Below are 11,915 nucleotides of genomic sequence, written 5' to 3' on the forward strand. Positions count from 1 at the left end.
AAACTGCGAGCGAAAACGACAGCAAAAGACAAACAGCAAAAGGGAAAAAAAGAGAGAGAGAGTGAGACAGTGAGTGAGGGAGAGAGGGAGTGGGAGAGAGAGAGAGAAAGAGTGCACGACAACGGTTAGCTTTACGCTCGAACTGCGCTCATTGTGCCGGCATCGCCCATATGATGTCCTTTTCTCCCTCGTAGGGGCAGCAACTTGTTCGAATTTTCGCACTTGGCTAGCCCGTTATGTTAATAGGATTTTCCTATTAGCAGCAGCGATTTGACCGCTTCCTCTTCTGCCTCTTATTCCCCCATTGTCCGCTGTCCCTTGAAAAGATTGTGGCTTACTTTGATAATTTATTTAATTTGGTTTCATAAATTCGGTTAAACCCACAGTTCAGATTATTATCTAGAAAATTTGCTGAGTTGGCACATATTAAGGGAAAGTCCCGTTAGTTAAATATAAGTAGTAAAGGTAACATATAAAGTATTTCATGACTGTATAAAGGAATTTCACAATGCAGAGCAAGCATGGAAATTGAAAACCACAAAAGAATGAAAAAATAATTGAGGGTAAAAAAGGTATTAAAGGTATGTCAATTTTGTTAGAATAAATATAAAATTAAGATTTAAGATGATTTTAACATACAAGGATATACAAACAAGGATACAAATTTTTGTATAAATATTATTTGAAAGAATCTTAAATAAATGAAGTCTGATAAAATATTTTGTGTAATCCAATTATAAAATGAATTTTATAATAAAGTTATCCCTTGATTGCATCTTATGTGTCAATATTACATATTAAGTTATATAAAGAGGTAAAAAAAAACTAATTTACGAAAGAAAAGGAAGCCAAAGAACAATAAATATTTCTAGGAAACATTTTTCCACAAATCTACTTTATTCTAACAACTATGGAATGCATCCAACACTTGCGCATCAAAGAGACTTTTCTCAGTCTACTTATACAAGCACTCACATATTTACCCCTAGCTGAGCCCCTCTTTCGAACTACTGAGTTCGAACATTGATGACGCCCACACATTTGCCACAGTTGTAAAAAGCAAAACAAGACGACGACAATAAAAGCGACAGCAACAACAACAACAAGTGCAAATATATAAAACGGAAAAGTATTTTCCTACACATGGGCACTGAGAACATGAATTGCAGGCTCCTACAATAGAGAACCGAATGGAACTGAGTCAGGCATACATGAATGAAGGAGAACTACGACTATATTCATAGTTATACTCGTACTTATACTATGCAAGGATCATCGTCATCGACTGCCTCTGCCTCTGCCGCTGCCGCTGCTGCTGTTGGTTCCGATTCTGTTACTGATTCTGCTGTTTGCCTGCAACTTGCTTATGTGTGTGTGTGTGTGTGTGTGTGCGCGTGTGTGTGTGTGCCTCATCTGAAATTCATCATTTGGAATGGGCATTGGGACATTTTGGGGCAGGTGCCGGCCATGGCTAGTTCTGCTCGGTTTGCTGTTGTCGTCACAATGTCTGTGGCTTTTACGTTTTACGAGCCAGCAGAACCAAAAATTATAATATAGTTTTAATGCTAGATGAAGTTGTGCTAACATCGCACTATCTGAATGAGAATTTGGTTGTAGTGGTTGGGCTTGTCAATTTTGGAACTTTCGCATAGCCATAGTATTGTTTGTAGACATTTTTTTTATGGAAAACTCATAACATTAAAATAAATTAAAACAGCTAACTAACAAATATTTAAAATAGTAACAAATTTATTACAACGGGAAAAGGTTTTAACCTTTTGTTAATATATGACATTACAAGTTGTATAAGAGTCAGCCTGTTATTTTTCCATTCAGAATGTAATACCAAAGAATCAAATACAAAATCCATGTCAATATATTTTCTTTTACGTTATTTTTAATTTACAATAATATCTAATTTGTGTAAAATTATATTTTGAAAATGATAGACTGGTAGTTTGTAGACCACTTTGAATATTGTATATATAAAATACTAAAACAAACTTACATGTTTAACTCTTTGTTAAATTTACCCTAATTAACCAAAAATAACCAGTATTTATTCTTAGCCATTCTAGCCCTATGTTAGCTATCCCTTACCATCAGCTATAGAGAGAGCCTTAGAAAAAGCCGGCTTCAATACACAATTTGTTGCACAAAAGTCTACACTGCGATGAAGTCTACAAGCATATCAAACAGCTGAGCGAGCTTAGCAAAGCTGTTGTCTCCCATCCCCAGTGTCTACCTGCTAAGCGACTTGTGTCCTGTGCCCAGTGGAAGCTCATAAACTGTCCTACCACAAGCGAAATGCATTGGCTGGGCCAAGGCAGGCGGTCGGAGTGGCAACAGGGCGACAACAACAGATGATTCAGCCAGGCGCCGGCGCAGTGACAACAGCGGCGACTACGTCAACAACAAAAAAATAATCGAAGCTACGAGTTTCATTGAGCAAACAGCGCCCCACGGTTGGGGAAAGCGTCAAGTGTACGGCATGGAGACATTATCGCCGTACTGGCGACGACGACGGCGACGGCGACGGCGACGGCGGCCCTTTTGCTCTTTCAATGAGCGGCGACAACGACGACGGCGGCGACGACTCGCGACTGGACTAAGCTGGATGGAGCAGTGGGTGTGCCGCAGCCGCACGATGATGACGCCTACGCATATTTGTGACGTAAGCACGAGCACGATATACGGCCACGAAGCTGCGTCTGCGTGTGTGTGCGCGAGTGCTTGTGTGTGTATTGGTGTCGCTGCATGTTTCTATTGTCTTTGGCTTTGACACCTTAGCTGGCCACTCATTTCAACTTTTGGGCTCGTCGCGTGTACAGCTCAAAAGTTAGCGAATTTCCAATGAATTGGCCTTACGAGCTGGTTACCTTTCCTTTCCGAAATCTTTTTTCGCTACCAATTTGTCAAGTTATGCAATTAATTTAAAATATATTTTTATGAAAACCTAAGCTGATTGATGATGATTAATCATAAAGGCTCGCGATTATAGCTACAAATCTCCGTATAGCTACATAAATCTTAATTGATTCGGGATATGAAATTATATTTTTATACTACGTATAACAGAAATAATATTGTAGTAAGTCTTAAAGTGGGGAGTAACATAAATACCTTCTGTTACCGTCTATAAGTCATCAGAAAACGTATTTAGCTTTCCTCGTGCAATTTTATAATATTATTATATATAATTCTGGCAGCTAATAAAGTGGTAAAATTATAATATTGCTGATATATGTAAATTCTTTGATTGCATACAAGTACAATTTTCCATGAATTGTAATTTACTGTCAGATGTGAGAGAATAATATGACAATTATCGCGATGACAGTTTTATCTAATAACGTTATTATAATTTCAACATTAATACTTTATATTTATTGTTAATATTAACATTTTATTTGTATAACTATCATATATCCTTTTTAGAAATATCCAAAAATAACAGGGATTGAACTGGGAATCCAGCTATTTTACCTGACAACCATAAAATATAGATTATTCTATTTAAGCAAAACATACTGCACACTTAAATACCGCAGTAAGTATAATCATCAACTATTTTAGGTGCACAAAAGTATGCTACACTTTTATATTTCCTTTGCTTATTCGCACCGGCAGACATCAAGCTTTTATTTTCTATCCCTATTATAAGACGTGTCTTAACTATTTATGTTCAAGTTGGCACTTGATGGCAGCTTTACGGACTTCCGCCACGAGTGCCTTTTTGCAATTGCCCTTCATCCCTCAGCCCTCAGCCCTTAGACTCCAGCACAGCCACCGCCCATCCTTTAGCCCACCCCCCGCTCAATCGTTACTTACCAATCTGCTGCCGCTGCAGCTGTCGTTGACATTGAATTCTATGGGATGGCACCTAAAAATAGGCAACCCGCCGGGTTAGATTTTCCTTTTTTATTTTCATTTATATGTTCCTTCTTTATTTTTAAATTTTGCTTTGCTTTTTGCCTTTTGCTATTTGAGTTTAGATACAGCCAAACAGGAAATTGCATAAAGTGTAAGAGCCGCTGCCAAGAAGTCAAAGCTGTTGATTAAAAATTGAACAGCAACAAATAAATAAGTAAATAAATAAATAAATAACTGTGTACAGATCTGTACATGAGGAGCTAAAGGAGCGAGCTGGCACAGTCGAAAGGCGCAGCTTAAATCTGTTTGCCAATGGCAATGCCGCACAAATAAAATCAAACTTCAAGGGTCACTTCCGCTTCAAATAGCAAATCGGGTTTCTATCCTGCGCCTCAGTCTGTGCCCCATTCGGCTGTCCGCAAAGTCCAGAAATGAAACAGTCGCCTCTTCCGACCAGGCGCACGCATTCGTATAATTTTCTTAAATTAGTTTCCGGCAAAAATGTCGTCGCTCTGCGCTTTTTCAAGCCGCTTGTTTTGCTGCGCTCAACTGGAAATATTGACATTTCTGATTTTGCCCAGACTCCTTCAGGGCAATCTAACCATCGCACATCCTACCACGTCCCGTCTCCCACTCAAGTATCCTCGGTTTTCCCGAAAAATATTTGCGATGCTGGCAACGGTGCTTAGCGTCTAAACGGGCCCTGCCTGAGTGGCCATTGAAAACGGCTCAGAGTCCTCGACAGGGCGCCGAAGGATAAATGCCAAATGCGGTGCGCCAGTGCGGCAATAATCTGGCTGATCGACGAAGCTCTAGAAGCCAAGCAGCTTATATAAATGTAGGCGTATATGTTCTATTTCTGATTGAGAATGTAGATTTACTTTACGTAATTTGCGCGGTATTTGAGGGGTATTTTAAATATCTGTTGTCCTCGGCAGATGAGTTGTCTAAGCGACCCATTCATGAGAGCAACAAACACAAAATATTCAGAATTAAAATTCCAGTGTATTATTGAATTGCCTGTGCTATTTAAATGAAAGTTGGGCTGATTGCTCATAATTAAATAGGACATATACTTATAATAATAAAAAACAAACCTTAATCGAAATGTAGAAAAAATCTATGTAATGTTAATTATACCCTAAACCCATCGAAAATTAGTAAAAAGAGTATAATGGCTTTATAGATATATATGTATGTAACACGCAGACGGCTTTCCGCATAAGGCATATATATTATTGTTCAGTTTCCAGAAATAAAAATCGTTATTGTCGAAACTAATAACTAACTAGGTAACGTTTAGAATGTGGGCCTTCGTAAAGCATATGAAGATAATGTATATTTCACTTTTTGCATACCTCGCCCTATTACCACAAAAATTTTATAAAACGCATGAGGTATATGCTTGGGCTTTTGCATTTGCGCACATTTGAAAGCCATAAAAATTTCATTAAAATCAGACTCCAAACAGTTATTCCAGTTGTTTAGAAGGAAACTTAGAAGTCGAACACATCAAACTAGAGCACTCTCGTTTATTTAAAATATCAATTCTTTCAGAATAGTAGATGAATCGTTTGTCTATTAAGATTTCTAAAAGTGATATCTAGTGAAATCCAATAGCCAGGAGCTAAATTTACAAAGGATTAGTATGTCAAAAATTGAGTTTCATTCGTTATATGCTTCAATCTAACTACACAAAGTTGTTTAATAAACGCTCTTCGGTCAATTGTAAGTAATTGCAAGTAAGTTGGAACATGAAATTAATCAGAAATCTGTTGTGCATGCATATTGACCAACACGTTGTCTGTCCATTTGTTCGAAATGCTGGCCCTAACGAACCGCAGGCGGGCACAATGGGCAAATGGGCACAGGTAAATCACCATAATTGCAAATAAATGAATTAGTACGGCAACCTGTGCACCCAACACTAACAAAACCCACACACACACGCAGGCATATGTACAACCAGTTGGCCTTCGGGTAGCATTTGGGGCACCTCATTTGTGGCGGCTTTGACTTGCCGCACACTTGACTTAATTGGAAATTATTGCGACGCTGGCGAATGTGAGGTCTGCTGTTGGGTGTTTGTCACGCCCACAATTGCTGCCTTAAAATTAATTAAAGTTTATTTAGATGCGCGACATCGTTTGAATTTGTGCGAAGCGTGGTATATAGATGGATGATCGAAATATCCGTGGCATTTGCAGGCGGCACTTACATGTTGATCCAATTAACATTTCATTGGCGATTAGGTTGCTGATTTGCGCAAATCAATGCGGTGACACGCCCCCGAATACCGCCCATCGATAAGTACTGAAAATACTTATAGCATACTTAAATGCGCTGTCGTTGCGGCCGCAAGCAAATGTCATTTTGATTACTCGCACGCGCCACGAGCTCAGTTCATTTATTGATTTCTCCCCACGGCGACGCTTGTTTGTCTTTCTCCAATATGCTTATTTGTTGATACATATAATTGTGAAATACTAGTATTATGGCGGACATCCGCACATCCCCTACCGAAAAAAACAGCAGACAATGTTCACATGGCTGCTTGCAGGACGCCGGGTTAATTTGGTTTGCTGGTGTAAATGCAATTGGACATTGTACAATGGGATTAAATTGGACCTGCATTGGATACTAAATGAATGATATGTAACACAACATTTAAATAAAATATATAAGACATAACACACTCGTTTCTAAAATAGAAATGCGCCCATGCTGGGCGCAAAATAAGGTACCCACATGTACCCAGAATAAAAACGTATTTTTAAAATGAAGCAAGTCCGACATTGGCCGCGAAATAGGGGTACTTACATACTTATTTGTATCAACACAACAACCCTTTTTTAAATTAACTAATGCAACAACTATTTTTAACGTAAAACAAATCCCAAGTTGGATGCTAAATGAATGCTTTTTCAATTTAGCCTACAACAATACACACACTTTTTAAATAAAACAAGTCCCACGCTAACTGCCGAATGCACGGTACCTTAATTTAAGAAGCAATTCCACAGTTTTAAAAAAAATACGTCCTACGTTGTGCGCAAAATAAATGATATTGATATTTAACATGCCACAACAAAAGTTTTAAAACGAAATATATATGTTTACACCTTAGCAAATTATCTGGGTATTTAGTTTTTGGGATCTTTGCTGTGGTATAGAAATCATAAATTAATTACAATAATGCACAAATATCTAATAATATAAGCTTAACTTGCCACCTCGAACTCCTGTTTAAAACCATTATACGAAACTTCTATATTTGCATTTGTATTGATTATTGGTTACTCTGACCTCTTTGTGCTTAATATGAGTGTGTCGCATTTTTGTGGCACAGACATCGTCATTAACGGTACGTAGCCTATAAGTGCTTGCATATCCTATAAAATTTGCGTCAGAAAGTGTCGTCATTGTTTGGCTGCTTGGGCCGAACTGATAGCAAGTCGTTTGAATATAAAATTGTAATTACTGACGAGTTCAAAGCACCGAACCGTACCAGGGTGAGCGCAGAGAATGTCGCAGCTAACTCAACCGACAGTTCATGGTCATGTCACATATGCCATATAAGTATTTGTGCCCCGAACTGCACTCAGGCGCTGATTTATAGCCAGACCCTCCCCACTCCCAGCCTGGGGGCAGGCACTTGGCACTCAAAAACTTTGCCTGCCAGTTAAATTTAGGACAGGATGAGGGCTCGAATTAAGCGCGTAACCCTTGACCTTGAAAGTAGAATTTAAATATGGTAAACTGTTATATTTAGACAGTTTTTGGTTTGAGCTCTGTAGTGCTAGTCACGACCACATTCTGCAGCCAAGAATCAAGCGTACATATCAGCTTATGCCTAATGGATACCAAACCAGCAATTAACTGAGGCTCGGCATGAAAAAAGAACGCTAAATGAGAGATGCAGACAAAATACGTATATATGTATATGTATATACGGAATTTCATTTATTTATTTACCATTAACCAAACCTCCAACCGGATAAGTTGTCATTAAGCAACAGCCGTATCTTAATCTTTGACGAATCGTATTTTCACCAAATTTTTTTTGTTCTTTTAAAAATTGTAAAGAATTTGAGCAAGCTTCGAGCCAAGCCTGGATTCATAAGTTGATTTGGAAAGTGAGGTTCAAAAGCCGACCCATCAAAAATAATTGTTGGGCTTTCAGCTTTAGTTGGCTTTAAAAGCTTTAAAAGCGCACCCAAGTAATTGATTGAAGCTTTAAAGAATCAATAAATGTTTAATATGGAAGATAATAAGATCAAAGGTATTCCAACTGAATATATTGTTAAATCGTTAAAGCTAGCTAGCTGAAATTTTACCTGAAGCTTCAATTCCACATTAGGGAACTAATATCCGCATCATCTCGGTCATAAAATTGTGCTTTGCGAACGTGACGCCTGTCGAGCTTAAGTGTCTGAGTGTCAGACTGACAAGCGAGAGGTAGCTGGTTCAAATTCAGCAAAAATTGAAATTTGTTATCATTTCGTTAGCCTCGACTTGGTCAACAATAGGCAAATAGGATTGCCTTTTGAAGATGAAGAGAATGAGAACTTTAATTTCTTAGCCCTTGCTAGGGCTGCCATACATTAAACATTTTTGCGCCCGTTGCCACATTGATGAGAAATGCGTCTTTAGGTTCATTTATTTTTCTCGGTATCGCGTTTTGGTAAGCAGAGCTTAAGCAGTTAATCCATTAAGCCATTGTCATTGGGCACACCCAATTCTTATACTGTTTTATTATTTAGTATTACATATATTTGCATTCAAAATAACCTGATAGGGTTACGTTCAGTCTCCAGCTTTTTACTTGGTAACCGTTCTGTTATGTGCTTGCAACATTCCTTTAAAGACCTGCCTTAAAAGTTAGTTAATTAAATCCATTAAAATGTGCACAGTAGTCAAACTTTTTGCAAATTTACTTGGCGTTTGTTATAGTAAACTCGTTTGGGTAAATAAAAAGAAAATGGTGAAATTTTATGCCAGCAACAGCTGCAACTAAGTCAAGCGGCGAGTGCAGCAGTTGCTTTCGGTTTCTGTTTTTTTGTGTGTTTCTGTGCTTGGGTGGGGTCTAACTGAGAGCCCGACTGGCAAAATGTTCAAGTTCAAGGCATGCGGCAGCAGGCTCTACTTCGTACTCGTTGCTACGCCACAGCCCGGGCTGAATCGAATCACAGCTGCTGCAAGGACAATGCTGAGGCTGTGTTGCGCTTTATGCAAATCCTCTGGTCACTGTGGTGCAGTGTTTGTTTTAAGTAATGCTAAGTGTGGCTGGCACTGTGTCGACTGTTGCGAGAGAAACGGCTAAAGAAGAAGTTGTCCGCACGGCCTGCCTGCCTGCCTGGCAGCCTGGCAGCTTCCCGGACTGCAGTTGTTTGCATTCGCATCAGCTTTACCCTGGCACTTAACGACGTTGATGAGCAATGGAAAATGTAACTGTTACGTTTTATTATTGTCATTAAATTTGTCGCTAGCTGGTCTTTTGTTTGCTTTTTTGGTAACAGCCGTTTTGATGACGTTGATGAGTTTTATATAAGTATTCATTTCTGGCTGGCAGTTTGTTTATTTGCTTGCTCGTTGGATTTGCTCTTGATGACGTTCATCATCCATTGCCAAACTTCACTGAGAAGGAGGCTTCGGAAACTTTTTTATTTGGTTGTCATGCCGTCAACGGAGACGTTCTTGTTTGTCAACTTTACTTTTGTTGTATCATAATCATTTTTTTTTGTATTTATTATATTTTTTTTTTGCCTAGTCCTCTTGCTGCTGGTCAAGGACACATCGCTGGGCGTAGAACTAGACGCCACATCCGTAGGCGCTACAAAACTTTTGTCTATTCGCATTTTATTTGCGCGTTTAACAACTTTTACAATTTGCTTGTCATTTACACATCAAGCGTGTGACGTCACGCCCGGCTTGCAGGAACTAGGTGAACGCGGGACTAGCCAGCTTATTAGCATTTGCCCTTTGGCAAGGCAAGGCAAGGCAAGCACACGCCCACAGTGACAGTTACATAAATTACGCCCACCGAGCATTTCTGGGTTCCTTTGGGCGTTCAAATCAATGGCCAAAAACTAAAGCAATTACAGCAACAACCTCAATATACTAGATGATAAACAACGGCCAGGCAAACAGCTAACAGCATAATTCACTTTCAGCAAAAAGGCTCCGCCCACCATCATGGTCTACAACGCACAGTGGTTGCAAAAATTTAAAACGAGGATAACAAAAACTTGAATACTCTTCAGCCAAATGCAGCCTTGAATTCGAAACAATTATGTATCCAATACCCATTTAAACTTTTCTGCTTTATCCACTTTTATTTTTGCACAGTTTTTCAACGCCTTTGTCCCACAGTGTGATGCGGCGCGGCTGAAAAGTAGGCAATGCTTTTTGCAACTAATCACATAGATCATTATAAGTAAATGTTTGAGTTGCTTGTGGGCGTTGTTTGAGTTGTTAAAGAGCATCCGACAAGGCAGCAATATTAACTAGCTGAAATTGCTAGATAAATGTATTTGATCCAGGAACAGCATTTACCTTGAGGTAATTCAATTATGCATTCGCTCTTTTGTTTTGATTGCACACAAATGTAAAGTCATTAAGCCAACTGAGACAAAGTGTCTGAAGCAATTCCTTCAAGGATGACACAAACTCCTGCAAAGCATAAGTTTCCTGTTTCAAATCGCTTGGGCCTTTGTTTTACCAGCCAATGTACATTTTTGGATACACACGCTTATTAGATACATGCGAGTGTGCGCGAATGCGTGTGTCTCTGTGTGTGTGTGTGTGTGTGTGTGTGTGTGTGTGTGTGTGTCTTAACGCCTGACTTGCCAAGCTGTTGATTTTGCCCTGGTGGTATATTTATCGCATTTATTCAGTTGACTCCTCCATCGCCTCACGTCTAGACGCAGCTGCCATCGTTGCCCGGCTTCGCATCCGGCTCCTGCTCCCGCTCCCGGTCCGGGCTAACCACTTCTGCTCCAATTCCACTCGGCGTTGGCTCTTGGCAATCCAATCCGTTGCTCAATTACGTGGGCAAATATTTGCACTTCTTCGAAACGCAACACGTGCAATAATAATGGCCTATGGCGTCTAAAAATAACCATCAATAACTTATTTATAGGCATTTTACATTTATCAACTTGTTTACTTTGCAATTAAATTCCACGCCCGCCGATCCCTCTGCCCTCTGCTGTCGTGTGGCTAATTGACAACTTGAGACTGCTGTGATAGGCGATTTAATTAAAGCAAACTGCGCTCGAGTGCGTACAGCATTAGACAAATCCCGTTAGTTTTAATTGGCTATGTTTATCGCACAGACACGCACACATACACACAGAGGCACAGACAGCACATGTACTAACAAATTGCAACAGCCCAAAGTTGGCCAAAATTTGCCTAGTCCTGCACAGCAGGACACTGGTTACAAAAGCTGTTAAATGCGAGTCGCTTAACACCAACTAATTGATGTGTGTGTGTGTGTGTATGTATGTATGTACTTTGCTATGGAACAGCTAACGAAGAGCCTGCTTAACGCTTAAATTATCTGCAAATTAACTAATTCAGCTCAAAAGCCGCATAGGCAAAATGCGCTCGACTGATTTCAGTCTGTATCTGTGTCTATCTCTCTCTCCCTCTTTCCCTCTCCCTCTATCCTTCTCTTGCCATCTCTTTCACCCATTTTGCGGCTTGTCCTGGCTTTCGCTTTGTCTTCGTCTGAGTCAGTCGCTTCACATAATTATTAATTACGAGCCTGAGACCGAGTAAACAACAACTTTCACACACACACAAGCACAGACACAAGGACACACACGCACAAGGACACACACACACAATAGCAGTTCAAGAAGCAGAAAACAACGCTTGCTTTTTTTTACTGTAGCCGCGGTCCGCAGCAGCACTTTGATGCCAATCGCTCATCACTGGCGTGAAAAATTTTATCGATAACAGCGAATGCGCGCGAATCCTGCTATCGTAAAAATTGGAATGCTTAAATGGCCTATCCATCTCTATATAAAAAACTG

The sequence above is a fragment of the Drosophila montana genome, unplaced genomic scaffold (genome assembly GCF_035044405.1).
Source record: "Drosophila montana isolate Dmon_TW-CO22-7 unplaced genomic scaffold, ASM3504440v1 contig_2438_1, whole genome shotgun sequence".
Taxonomy (NCBI): domain Eukaryota; kingdom Metazoa; phylum Arthropoda; class Insecta; order Diptera; family Drosophilidae; genus Drosophila; species Drosophila montana.